This window comes from Bubalus bubalis, chromosome 18 (assembly GCF_019923935.1).
Source record: "Bubalus bubalis isolate 160015118507 breed Murrah chromosome 18, NDDB_SH_1, whole genome shotgun sequence".
In the NCBI taxonomy this organism is placed as follows: Eukaryota; Metazoa; Chordata; class Mammalia; order Artiodactyla; family Bovidae; genus Bubalus; species Bubalus bubalis.
Window position 1 is genome coordinate 47,525,954 of NC_059174.1, and position 12,639 is coordinate 47,538,592.

General features: G+C 48.9%; 1 protein-coding gene across 10 annotated transcripts in view; it reads left to right on the plus strand.

Annotated features, from left to right (window-relative positions):
- The window catches only part of SIPA1L3 (signal induced proliferation associated 1 like 3), a 254,721-nt gene that overhangs the window by 101,367 nt on the left and 140,715 nt on the right, over positions 1-12,639 (plus strand). For all 10 annotated transcript variants that reach the window (XM_044932263.2, XM_044932264.2, XM_025269033.3 and 7 more), the window contains one exon: positions 3,138-3,205. The gene's annotated coding sequence lies outside the window, so the exon portion shown is untranslated. The remainder of the gene's footprint in view (positions 1-3,137; positions 3,206-12,639) is intronic.

Below are 12,639 nucleotides of genomic sequence, written 5' to 3' on the forward strand. Positions count from 1 at the left end.
AAAATCATTAGTATTTCATAGACCAGCTTTAGGGACTGCAACCACCCAAGAGATTATTTCTGAGTTTTTACAGAGTGTGTGTTTTTCTGTATTTGATGATTCTATGTATAGTAGCTGTTTCTAATTTTATTTTGTGCTTTCTGAAGTGTCTTGGTAGTGAGCTGTGGGAATTGTCAAGAACCGTACTCACGCCTTCCCTTCTGTGTCAGTTGAGAGTCATTCGGTTGTGTGAACAAGTAGAAATTCAGGTCAGCCTGCTTACATATGAGAGGAAATGTTTGAACTTGCAGTCTGGGACATTCTGTGTGTAACGACCTCAGGGTTGCTGGGACCCCGTTTCCTTCCATCTCCTGGCTCTGCAGTCCTCTGTTGGTTTTATTGTCAGATGGGCTCTGGGGCAGCTCCAGGTATATATCCAACCAGCTTAGCAGCCCCGGGGATTTTCCTGTTATCCCAGCTCATGTCCTGAGATTCATCTTTGGACCTGATCAGCTGGCTTTGGTGCCAGGGTCACCTTGAGCCATCCCTGAGATGGCTCTGGAAGAGGGGGTGCAGTGACTTTATTGGCCAGGCCTATGTTTTTATGACACCATTCCCTTCCCTACCAACCTATGGGTGGGGTCATCCTCACAGGAATCCCATGGGCTGGGTGAGAAAGATGAGGTTCTGAGGGCTGACCTGGAAAGGGAAGTGGGTACAGGATGGACCAAAACCGCTCAGTGCCCAGGACCGCTTCCCATATGAAACTAACACAGATACGGATCCGCCCCACATCCCCCCTCTGTTACCTTCCCTTAACACCTACTCCACCTTTACCCTATCTCAGGACTAGCATAGGCTCCTTAGTCTCGGGTTCATGGATCCTTGAAGAATCCTTGGATGCAATATAGAGGATCATGAAGTTGGCTGGGGGAAAATGTACATGTTTTTTTTCTCTACCATCTAACTGAAATAATTTCCATTCCTTCTGAACAAAGGCCACAAGCCACATTGTATTAGCTATACCCATGACTTTGTCGACACTCGAAAACTCAAAAGTATTTCCATATCACATTACTGTTGCGGATATTGCAAGTTATCATTTACACTCATCTCTTCCTAAATGACTGTAGTTCCCGGACCCACTGCTAAGATCTTGCGATTTAAAGTATTCACTGTTGCTGTTGTTCATTTGCTCAGTCACGTCCAACTCTTTGTGACCCTGTGGACTGCAGCAGGCCAGGCTTCCCTGTCCTTCAGTGTCTCCTAGAGTTTGCTCAAACTCATGTCCACTGAGTCAGTGATACCTTCCAACCATCTCATCTTCTGTCAGCCCCCTTCTCTTGCCCTCAGTCTTTGCCAACATCAGGGTCTTTTCCATGAGTTGGCTTTTCACATCAGGTGGCCAAAGTATTGGAGCTTCAGCTTCAGCATCAGTCCTTCCAATGAATATTCAGGGTTGGTTTCCTTTAGGAGTGACTGGTTTGATCTCCTTGTTGTCCAAGGGACTCTCAAGAGTCTTCTCCAGCACTACAACTTGAAAGCATCAATTCTTAGGTGCTCAGCCTTCTTTATGGTCCAGCTCTCAGTGGAAAAACCATAACTTTGTACAGACCTTTGTCGGCAAAGTGATGTCTCTGCCTTTTAATACACTGTCTGGGTTTGTCAAAAGCATTCATAAAGAAGCGCAAAGATGACTGTATCTCAGAATAGGTTTTGTGTTACAGATATTTCTGGATATAACTTATTTCCTTTGTAACCTTGTGTATTGTATTTTGTACGCTTGAGCATGTGATTCTAAGAAAGAACCCACACCCTTCTTCACCAGGCTGCTAACAAGGGTCCCTGGCCTGAGAAAGGGTAAGAACTAAGAACTCCTTTTGGCTTCACCAGCATCCCTAAGGGCAAGATTATTGAAACCGTCCTAATCCTCAGGCTCTGGAAAGTAGGCCAGCTGCTTGCTAGGTTTCCTTCCTCGGAGGCTCGCTGGAGGGTCTGGCTGGCGTGTGAGGTCGGCCTTGGTGTGTGGGTGGCATGTGGACATGGCCGCATCGAGGAAGGATGGGGGAGAGTCCTTGCCAGCCTGCAGTTGGCCCTCTCCTCGTTGATCACCGTGACCACGTGGTCTGGCCAGGTGGTCAGGAACAGGCTGTGAGCAAGTGTGAGGGACCAGGCTGCCTGGGTTCATCCTCCCTATAGTGTACTTTTGACTGGCTGGGCAGCCTCAGTTAGTGGGCCCATCGCCCACTGTGTGCCTCAGTTCTCTCATCTGTAATATGGACGCAATAATGTTTTGTATTTCTTAGGCTTATTGGGCGGGGGTTCTGCCTGGACGGAGCCTGCACGTTCTGCCTGTGAGTGAGAGTCACCATTTAGCATCTGGGAAGGTTCTGGGTTGTCCTCTAGATCTCATCTTCCTGCCTTCGTGGCCTCAACTGAAATGTAATGGCAAACCATGCAGACAGTGGCTTCTCGACCCAGGGACATTCATTCATCCATGAAATATCCACTCAAAAATGCACAACTATACTAAATAGTCAAAAACATAAATTAGTAATACAGAGTTACAAGTCAGGACAAGAGCTTTTTCTCCACCACTCCTCTGCTCACAATTGTCTGAAGGAGATGTCATTATAATGGGCTTTCATCTGTGCTCCTGACACCTCCCTGCCCTCATCTCGTACACGCACTCTGCTTCTGCTGCTCCTGAACAACCTCCCCCCACCAACCCCAACACACACACGCTCACGTGCGCACACACACTCCCGCCTCAGGTCACATGCCCCGGCCATCCCTGTGCCTGGAAGGCTCTTCCCAGATCATCATGCAGTTCATGGTCTCCTGTGTTCAGGTCTTCGTCCTCAGGCCTCCTCTGACCCCTCAAGAAAAGCAGCAGCTCCCTCAGTCTTAGGCACCTGCCACTCTCTGGCTGCAAACTGTATTTGTTCAGTGTCTCCCTTCCCTGCTGCAGTGTCTGCTCCCCATGGGCAGCGACCTGGTCCTGGTCACTAGCGTACCCTTGGCGCCTGGCGTGCCGCACGCATTCAGTACTCATTGAGGGAGTGAATTCGTGAATAACGGGTGGGTACTATGGTAGGAAGGCTCATATTGGCCAAAGACATAACCTTGTGTTTTTGTTTTTGTTTTTTTCTCCATAGATGCACAGTCTTTGACCTCAGCTCTCCTGGGACCCATAAGGAGCACTAGCATCCAGAACGTACCAAGGGTGAGTACTAAGGTTTGTTTGACTTTGGTTTGCTTAAGCTTTACAACTCGTGCATGTAAGTCTCTTTATTATTCTTTGCTTGTTTTTGAGTTTGTTTGTTTTTTCCTTTTTATTATTTTTTAAAAATTTTTATTTGGAAGAGTATCAGGGGAAAGACAGAAGTCTGCTTCACTGTCCCTCCCAACACCCACAGTCTGATGTCTTCCCTCCGAAGTAATGACTGTCGGTAGCTGGGTGGGTGTCCAGCCAGACCTCACTTCTTTTCAACTTTTTAATTTTCGTTTTTAAAATTTACATCAAGTGAAATTCACTTTTTGGTGTGTAGTTCTTTGAGTTTAGGCAAATGCATGCCATTGTGTACCTGCCACCACGGTTAGGATACAGAATGGCCCCGGCCCCCACCGTGTGGATATGCCGTGTGTCTATAGGCTAAAAATGTGCGAGTAGCTACACGAAATTAAAATATGTGTACACGGTAAGTACTTACCTGTAATATGAAGATTTTTAACATGTTTTGAAGTAGGTTTCTGGGTGTTTGGCTAGTGAGCACCCTCTTTGGTTTCTTTGGCCTAGACCAGAGGAGAGGGCCTCGGGGTAGGGGGTGTCCCAGGTGATTCTGGGGCATTCCTAAATGAGGACACCTACCTTTGTTGGCAGGATGCCACAAGGGGCTTGGGAGAGGGGGTGCTGTCTGACCCTTGAAGCACCAAGAGACCCCAATAGTGTGGCAAGTGGGAGAACAGAAGATTCTGGCATCCAGGCTCTGGATGCAAATAATGGTATTGGCTGAGTTGCAGGGACCAGTCAGTCGAGTCTGGGAACTGAGTGACTCTGCAGATAGAGGGAATTCCCTGGCAGTCTAGTGGTTAGGGCTTCAAGCTCGCACTGCAAAGAGCCCTGGTTTGATCCCTGGTTAGGGAACTAAGATCCTGTGCCCAAAAAACAATTTTTTTTTTAATTAAAAAATTATAGACAGTATCTTCTTCCTTGTTTGTTTCTTGGGTGTCTTCGTGTTCCTTCATCCTGGTCTATGGATCTGCCCAGGTACGAAAGCTTGTTTGTGGGGCAGTCTCTTGAGACCAGATTTCCATTGTGGGATGCTTCTTGGCCCAATTCTTTGTTAACTTTTTTTTTTATTTTAGAGGAATTTTAGACTTATGAAAAGTTACAAAAATAGTACAGAGAGTTCACATTATCTACCCTTCAATCAGCATCCCCTATTGCTACCATCTTATACAGCTGTAGCGCAGCTATAAAAACCAGGAAGTGAACTCTGGCCCAGAGCTATGAACTAAGTTACACACTCGTTTTACTTGTTTTTTCCCTGATGTCCTTTTGCTGTTCCAAGATCCTGTCCAGGATCCCCGACTGCGTTTAGCGATCCCGTCTCCTTAATCCTCCTCTCGTCCACCTCGGTTCCTCAGTCTTCCCTTGTCTTTTATGATTGTGACGCTTTGGAAGAGAGCAGTTCTGTCCTTTTGTAGATTGTCTCAACTTGGGTTTCTCTGATCTTTCTTCATGACTGCAGCTTATGCATTATTTGGCGGAACACCTCAGAGGTGAGGTGCCCACCATGGCGCGTGGCACCCACAGGTCCACGTGTCTTATCACTGGTGATGTTAACCTGGATCACTCGGTCAGGTTGCTGTCTGCTGGGTTTCTCCACTGTCCGGTAACTGTTTTTCCCTTTGTAATTGATAGATATCTTGGGAGAGGTGCTTTGAGACCACGTGAGTTTCTCCTTAAGCTTGCACCCACTCATTTTGGCACTGGTAGGGTGACTCTTGCATGCAAGTTATTACTGTGGTATTTCCCAATGGTGATTTTTTTTTTCATGTCCTTCATTCCTTTTACATTTATGAATTGTCCTCATTATTAGTTCTGTAAGGAAGACCTGTCCCTTTCCCCTCATTTATTTCAGTTATCAACATATATTTGTATGGCCTCATGAAGTGAGGTGAAAGTCGCTCAGTCATGTCCGACTCTTTGCGACCCCATGGACTATACAGTCCATGGAATTCTCCAGGCCAGAATACTAGAGTGGGTAGCCTTTCCCTTCTCCAGGGGATCTTCCCAACCCAGGGATTGAACCCAGGTCTCCCACATTGCGGGCGGATTCTTTACCAGCTGAGCCATAGGAAAGCCCAAGAATACTGGAGTGGGTAGCCTATCCCTTCTGTAGCAGATCTTCCTGACCCAGGAATTGAACCAGGGTCTCCTGCCTTGCAGGCAGATTCTTTACCAGCTGAGCCACCAGGGAAGCCCTGTGGCCTCATAGGTACTCATTTGAATCTAACGTGGTAAAGGGGGGACTTCCTTGGTGGTCCAGTGGTTAAGTCTTCACATTTCCAGTGCACCAGGTTCCGGTCCAGTCCTTGATAGGGGAACTAAGGATCCCACATGCTGTGCCGCATGGCCAAAAATAAAATTTTTTTTTTAAATTTAGTATGGTAAAAGTTCCAGTTTGTGAGTGAATTCCTAGTATTGCCTCTCAAGCCACAGGAGGACCAGCATTGTTCCCACCTGGTAACTAGTACATCAGGGACTGCAGAGCAGGAGATGGGGTTTCATTTGTCCCTTCATTTGTTCCGTTCATTCCCTCAGCAAATAGGCATTTGAGTGCCTACTGTTATGTTCCAGGTACTGGGGATTCAGGAATGAACAAGACAGACAAAATCCTTTCCCTGCAGGCACTGACATCCTACTGAAGCATAAAACAACAGACAAATGAGTGAATGTCAGGATAAATACTATAAGGATGAGTAAAGCAGGAAAGGGGACTCACTGGGAGCAACTGGGGGCGATTTTATTTTATTTTTGGCCACACTGTGTGGTGTGTGGGATCTTAGCTCCCCAACCAGGGATCAAACCAGTGCCCTCTGCATTGGGAGCACGGAGTCTTAGCTGCTGGATCACCAGGAAAGTCCAAGGGGGCGATTTTAGACCAGGCGATTCAGGAAGGTTTCTCTGAGGAGGCCCTGACCTAATTCTTCCACCTGCCAGCCAGGAGAGCTGAACAAATTAACTCACTTCTGAATAGGGTTTCTGGAATTGTGGCGACCAGGAAAACGTGCTCCCTCTCTGAGGAGCAGCCCCTACTTAGCTCTAGTCCATTTGCCGCCCTGTGGAAGTGCTAAATCTTGCCAGATCTTTTGGTATTTTTTTCCCCAATAGAAGACAAAAATGAGGAATTCTTGACAACCACCTGAACCCAAATTATGGTACATCAATTAACTTTCAGAGATCAGTGGATGACTATCTTTTGTTCATTTTCATTGTGTTCATTCATTAAGTTACTTTTGTAGCAAAAGATACCAGTTTTGCTGTTTGAGTAAGAATGTAGATTCTACATATAAATATATGTATATATATTCAAGTTTATTAAGTAAGTAATTGTATAATGGGACATATTAATAGATGCAGCTGAAAAGGGAGGGTAGAACACAGAGACTCAGGTTTGGTAAATGCTGCCCTGTCTTGGCCTTCCACGCTTTCTTCTCTGGATCAGGAGTTCTCAGCCAGGGACCTGAACGGAGGCTGGCAGACCATGGCCATGTGCCCTGAGCCGTTTGTGTCATGGTGGGTGCAGCAGCCTGGGATGGTCTCAGCTGCAGGAGCAGAAAACCCAGCTCACAGCAGCTTAAATAAATGAGGGTTGCTTTCTGTCCCATAACAACAAACCAAGAGGTACTTGGCTGCCAATGTTAGTTCAGAGGCTGAGTAATGTCTAAGCTGGAGCCTCCTTGAGTCCCTTGGCCTTTCCCTCGTGGTTTCAAAGTTGCTACTGCAGCTCCAGCCAGAACACGGAAGGGCGCATCAATGCCAGCAGCTTGTTTTTTTCTCAGCTCAGCACTCCCAGAATCTGAACTGCTCAGCACTCCCAGAATCCCCCTCCCCAGAAGATTCCACTTATGCATCCTTGGCCAGAAATGGGCCATATAACCTCCCCTAGTTCTAGACTATGAAAGAGTTAGTCACTCAGTTGTGCCTAACTCTTTGTGACCCCATGGACTGTAGCCCACCAGGCTCTTCTGTCCATGGAATTCTCCAGGCAAGAATATTGGAGCGGAGAGCCATTCCCTTCTCCAGGGGGGTCTTCCTGACCCAGGGATCAAACTCAGGTCTCCTGCGTTGCAGGCAGATTCTTTACTATCTGAGCCACCAAGGAAGGTGAGAAGTTTCGTTTAGCTTTTCAGCATCTTCTGAGGAGGAAGCCAGAGAAAAGGGGAATCAAGAGTGTAAGTGGGTTAGCCAGCCAACAGTGTCTGGCTCCGCAGGGGAAGAAAAACAATAATAATGAACACTAATGGGTGCTGACTTGGTGCCAAGGCCTGCTGTAAGCACTTTACGCGCATGATCTCATTCACTCCTTCCACCCACCCTGTGAGGTCGCTGCTGTGATCTCCCCACTGGAATGACTTAGAAACTGAGGCACCGAGAGCTGAAGCCCTTTGCCAAGTAGAGGCACTGGAGTGGGAGCTTTTATTTATTTATTTGTATTAAAAAAAAAAAAAAGATTTTATTTTGGCTCTGCTGGGTCTTCATTGCTGCAGGCAGGCTTTCTCTAGTTGTGGTGCGTGAGCTTCTCGTTGCGATGATGTCTCTTGTTGCAGAGCATGGGCTCTAAGGCACACAGCTTTCAGTAGCTGCAGCACTTGGGCTCAGTGGTTGCAGCTCCCAGGCTCTGGAGCACAGGCTCAGTTGTTGTGGCACACTGGCTTCGTTGCTCCAAGGCATGTGGGATCTTCCCAGATCAGGGATCAAACTGGGATCAGAGATCAATGTCTCCTGCATTGGCAGGTGGATTCTTTACCACTGAGCCACTGGGGAAGCCCTGGAGTGGGAATCTTTACAGCGTCTCCAGAGTGCTCACTCTTAGCCACTGCATTTGGTTGCTTCGTAAAAGGTCCTGGGGTTCCAGACTGCTAGCTGTCTGACCTCAGCTTAAATTCTTCTAGGAAGGGAGGAATTGGGCAACATATTTGCTTTGGGGAAGTTTTGATCATTAAAAAGCTTCCTCGTGAATCACATCCGCTCTGTGTTCACATCTCAGTGGTTCTGGTCCCATCCTGGTGAGGGGCACTGGTCACACACCTTCCTCTTGGGGGCTGTTTGTGGCTTGCAGATGGCGGAGTCATCTCCTGACCTCCTTTTCCAAACAAGCTGTGCCTGTGCTTTCAACTCTTCTTCCCAGAATGGTGCTTCCAGCCTTCCTTCCTTTCTTGGGGTTCTGCTGATGGACTCAACACATATTTAATATGTCCCTCCTTGGTACCCATCTCTGTAGTGTAGTCGTGTGGGTGAGATGGCCCCCATGGCTGAGTGGGCCCTGGACTCAGGGGGTTCCTCATGTAGTGAGGGAAGCAGGCCCTCAGACAGTCACAGCCCAGGCTGTATGGGGCAAAGCCAGGAGGTGCCCAAACAAACGTGGGGGTCAAGGAGGTCTCCTGGGAGCAGCTAGGGCCCTTGAAGAAGGAATGGCAGTCATCAAGGGGCAATTTCTCTCTCTCCTCTAACTCCCCTTTCTTCAGGGAAACTCTTTCACTGCAGCTCTCATTGCTCAATGTCCACTGCCTTCCTGTCAGATGAAGGGTTTGGACTTGGGTTTCCATCTGTCCATCCAGTGAACAGATCCCATCTGGGCTCTGGGCTCCCAGGGCTGCCCTCTTGGATGGGGAGTATTTGGGGAAAGCTTTGTAGGTGCACAGGCCAGAGCGATGAGAGTGCTGAGAGGGGAGGCCACAGGGCCCTGGGAACTCTGAGAAGAGACACCTGACACCGACTTGGGGCTTCAGGGCCAGCTTCTTGAAGGAAGTGAAATCCATCAGAGCAGGCTGACACAGTGGCCGAGAGCACAGGCTCAGAGTCCAGCCCACCTGGGGTCTAGTCTTAGCTTGATCACTGATGAGCCCCAAGTGGGGACCCTAACTCTGGAAGCTTCTGTTTTCTCCTTAGATTGTCTTGGGAATTACAACATGACTATGAATGTTGGGGGCTTCCTTGGTGGCGCTGATGGTAAAGAACCTGCCTATCAGTACAGGAGACAGAAGAGATGCACGTTCGATCCCTGGATAGGGAAGATCCGCTGGAGGAGGAAATGGCAACCCACTCCAGTATTCTTGCTTGAAAAATCCCACGAACAGAGGAGCCTGGCAGCCTATAGTCGATGGAGTAGGACACAACTGAACAACAACAACACAATGAATCTCAAGTACTTAATACCTGGTCGAAGTAGTCACATAATAGATGAGATGGCCGTGGTGGTGGCGGTGATGGTGGCCACTTTCATTCATCAGCTTTTACTGCATGTCAGAAGTTAGGCATCCTTTAGTCGCCAACCTATAAGATAATAATAAACACTCACTGCTGCTGTTAGGATTGTTTATTCCTCAGATACGAGTGTTTACCTTTCTCCCAGCTCCGAGCTAGCAGGGTGCCTGGACTGTGCTCTGAAAACAGCTGAGACCTGGGCCAGACATTTTATGGGAGAATAGAGGAGTTTGTTCAGTGTGTATTGGAAGCCCAACAGCTTTCAGTCTCCCAGTCCCTTTCCATCTAGTCCCCGGGCCTTTCAGCGAGCTCTAGCCTCCAACGCATAGGCTGCCCTTGACCTCTGTGGCCAGAACGCATGGATGCCCTCTCTGCTCAGCCCATCAGCCAAGTCCCAAATTAGACCTGACAGTGTGATTTATTCTCTGGGATGGAGCCGGGAGGGCAGAGCCCCAGTGGGTGATTCCGAGGGAAGGTTGTCAGCCCGAATTAGCCCAGGCCCTTCATGCAGCCTTGCTGTTTCAGCTTCCACTAGCTAATAGGGTTTTCCAGGGTGTTGCTGGCTTTGGAGCGGCCTCCTCCCCATTCCCAGGGGCCAAGCCTTGGCTGTGATCCCTGAGGGGCTGCGTTTGATGAGGGCCCCGAAGCAGGCTCTGTCTGAAGGGAGTGGGGGCTCTGGGTCCTTTCATCTACCGCAACAGGCACTGAAAGTGGTGATGCCCCAGGGAGCAGTTATTCAGTCTCCTCCTCTCATCCTTTCAATGAGTTCAGTACTGGCAGCTGAAGCCACCTCCCTGCTCCTCACCTCCCAGTCTGTAATCACAGTTGTCTCTGCCTTCATTCATCCATGGAGAATGCCAGTGAGAGGCAAGATTCTGCTGCAAGAGCAAATTAACCCTGAGATCCTAGAGGTTGCATGCAACAAATGTTGACTTCTTACTCATGACCCAAGTCAGGTCTGCTGGGGTCTTTACCTCGAACCTCAGGAACCCAGGATTGGTGGGGGGAGTGTGGGGGGTGTGAGAGACTCCCATGTCTTGAACAGCGGGAACATGCAGACTCCAAGGTCACCACTGCAGGGCACGGGAACTAGAGGGTCAGACAGCAGAGCTTAGATGCCAAGGCCAGAGTAACACAGTCCACCTCTGCACACCCGGAACTAGCCGCATGGCCTTGCTAACTGCAAGCGGCCGGGATGTGGGTGCTCATGGGTATTCAGTGAGCAGTAAATATCCACCACTGTAGGCAGGTGTGGTATTTATTAAACACCTACTGTGTGCCAGTTCTCCTAAGGGGGCTCTGCCCTTGCCTTCTTGGGGCCCGTGGTTCCATGGAGGAAACACAACCTTGGTAAGTAATCACTGAATGATCCAAGTCATTACCTCTGCACTGCGTGCCCTGATAGGGGAACCAGGAGAGCCTGTCCAAGGGGCATCTGTCCCGTTCAGAGAGGTCAGAGGACGTCTATCATACAGACTGCCATTTGAGGGGAGGCCTGAGGACGTGTGGCTCCCCAGGTGGCTCTGGTAAGGAACCCACCTGTCAATGCAGGACATGTGGGTTCAATCTCTGGGTCAGGAAGATCACCCTGGAGGAGGAAATGGCAACCTGCTGCAGTATCCTTGCCTGGAGAATCCCATGGACAGAGGAGCCTGGTGGGATACAGTCCACAGGGTCACACAGAATTAGACACAACTGAGCATGCACACGCATGTACTGAAGGCTGTGTAGACCTTCATGGATCAGGGCACATGCCCAGTAAAGGAAACAGCATCAGCGAGTTCTGGACGTGGGAAGGAGCTTGACTTGGAAGGAACTGGAAGGCGGCCAGCCTAACGGCAGGATCCTGAGCTGGGAAGAGGAAGGTGGAGGCAGACCGTGCAGGGTCTGCGTGGTTGTGGGGAGGAGTTCGGTATTTGTTAACACCTACCTTTTGGAGCTGTTGGAAAAATTACATGAGCTCAGTCATTCTTTCAGCAAAGGCTTGTTTCAGCTCTTTGGCAGGCAGCGTTTGAGGTCCACGGGACCTAGTGAGAACAAGATGGACACGTGTTTCTGTCTCATGTAGCTGGCATTCTGGAAGGTTGTGGGAGACAGATAAGCAAGAAAACCAAGTAGTATCATTTTACCTGGTGCAAAAACTTCTGACCAGTGAAACAGGGTTATTTAATAGAGAGCATTTAGTTCAGATGCTTTTGGCCATGAGTAACAGAAAACCTGATATGTACCGACTTAAACTGTCAGGAGATGTGTGGGCTCCCCAAGTCCAGGCGTTCTCGGGGCTGAGGATTTTGCTGCTCAACGTGGCGTGGAGAACCCAGGTTCACCCTGCGGCAGCTGGGCTGTCCATGATGCACCTACCTACACCTTAAGACAGGTCCCTCCCATGATCACTGGGTGACAGTTGGGACATCGCAGGCAGTCTCAGGGGTGGAAGCAGAAGCTTTTTCAAACTCTATGTGCCCCAGGGATCTCCTTCAGCCCACCTTTGTGGGCTGTAAATTGTAGGGCCCATGGGAGAGCAGGAAGGCGGCTTCTGCCAGAGTCCAGATGGCAGAGGATGGAGGACAGAACCAGAGTTGGGGGAGTGCAGGGTGAGGAGGGGGCAGGTTAGCAGGCAGAATGGCTGGGGCTTGCTAACAGCACGGTTGCTGGAAAGAAGAGCTGCTGAGCACACACGCTCGCATGCGTGCACACACAAGGATGTCCGCCTTGTACTGCGTCCTTCTCTTGTAAAAATAATGGTGCACATTTGCATATTGCTCTGAGAAATCTTGCAGGAAAGAAACCTGCTTCTTTGACGATGGAACCTTTTGCTTTTCTAAAAGGCACTTAGTAATCTGTTCTACAGAAAATTTGAAAACTTTTGCTTTAATGGTGTCTCATCTTTGTGGCACCTTAGAGTCACATGGGGATCTTGAAGAAACCCCAAGGCCTGGGCCCCACCCCAGAGCATTTCACTAGAGTCACCAAGGGTAGGACCAGGCGTAGGATGGGGTTTTTTTTTAAGCTTCCCAGATGTTTCCGGGGTGCGGCTGAGGGTGGGAACTATTGTTTTATTGTGTCCTTTGGTGAGCCTCACATTATAAAACTGTATTGTTTTTCTGTGTGTCTGATCATCAAAGTAATAACCTGTTTGTTGTTTAAAAAAAAAGAAAGATGAA